This window comes from Nannospalax galili, unplaced genomic scaffold, assembly GCF_000622305.1.
Source record: "Nannospalax galili isolate Female #2095 unplaced genomic scaffold, S.galili_v1.0 scaffold1806, whole genome shotgun sequence".
Classification (NCBI taxonomy): Eukaryota; Metazoa; Chordata; class Mammalia; order Rodentia; family Spalacidae; genus Nannospalax; species Nannospalax galili.
In genome coordinates, this window is record NW_008353808.1 from 180,549 (window position 1) to 182,192 (window position 1,644).

The window sequence follows — 1,644 nt, forward strand, 5'->3', positions numbered from 1 at the left end:
TAATAAGTCTTCATCACTTGCTTAGGTTTCTCATTTTTTCTGCCTATTGGAAAATATCTCCATTCCCATATCCTTTTAACATCTTTTACATTCTCATTTTCTTTAAAAAAAAATCAATGAGCCCAATTGTGACTAGGTTTAGTGATCAGGCCCAGCTGAAGTTGTGATCATGGTAGTTATTTCATGCAGAAGAGACTGCCATATAGAATTATCTTATTAAGAGGACCTGAAATTTTAAAGGATTTGGTGCTAGGACCCACATATGAGGGAGAACATACATCGTTTGTTTTTCTGAGTCTGTGTTACTTCACTTAGTATAACACTTCTTAGATCCATCCATTTACCTGCAAATTTCATCATTTCATCTTTCTTTACTACTAAATAGAACTCCATTGTGTAAATGTACCACATTTTTGTTAATCTCTCATCAGTTGAAGGACAATTAGGGTACTTCCATCTCTTAGCTATTGTGAAAAGAGCAGCAGCAAACATGGTTGTACAGGTGTCTCTACAATAGGATGAGTCCTTTGGGTATATGACAAGGAGTGGTATAACCAGGTCATATGGTAGGTTCATTTTTAGTTTTCTAAGAGTTCTCCACACTGTTTTCCATAGAAGTTGCAGGAGTTTGCGATCCCACCGGCAGTGAATGAGTGGTCCCATTTCTCCATATCCTCGCCAGCATTTGGTATCATTTGTTCTGTTGATCCTAGCCAGTCTGATTAGAATAAGGTGATATCTTAGGGTGTTTTTAATTTGCATTTCCATAATTACTAATGATGTTGAACAGTTTTTGAGCTGTTTCTTAGCTCTTTAGCCCATCTTTTAATTGGGTCATTTGGTTTCTTGCTTCTTTGTGTTTTGAGTTCTTTATATATTCTATATGTTAAACCTCTGTCAGATGTGTCACAGGTGAAGTTTTTTCCCATTCTGTGGGTTTTCTCTTCACTTTTTTGATGTTTCCTTTTCTGTACAGAAGCATTTTAGTTTAATGAGGTCCTACATATTGAATGCTAACCTTCATTCCTGACCAATTTCTGTCTGATTTAGAACATATAGAACCTATATGTTGTAAATTACTGTGAATATTTTCTTCTGATAGTTTCAGAGTTTCCAGTTTCACATTGAGGTTTTTGTTCTATTTGGAGTTGACTTTTTTGCAAGGTGAAAGATAAGGATCTAGTTTTATTCTTCTACAGGTGGAGATCCACTTTTGCCAGCACCATTTGTTGAAGATGCTGTCTTTCCTCCACTGTGTGTTCTTGGCCCCTTTGTCAAATATCAGGTGCCTGAAATTGCATGTACTCAGGTTTGGATCTTAAATGACATTCCATTGATCTATGTTGTCTGTTTTTACACCAGTACCATGCTGTTTTTATGATTATAGCTCTGTACTATATTTGAGGTCTGGTATAGTTATCCCCCGAGCATTGCTCTTTGTGTTCAGGGTTACTTTGGCTATACTGGGCCTGTTTTTGCCTCCATATGAATTTAAGGATGGATTTTTCTAATTCTGTGAAGTATGTCGTGGGGATTTTGATAGGGATTGAATTGAATCTATATATTGCTTTTAGAAGGATAACCGTTTTCACAATATTAATTCTTCCAATCCATTAACATGGGAAGTCCTTCCATCTCCTGGTG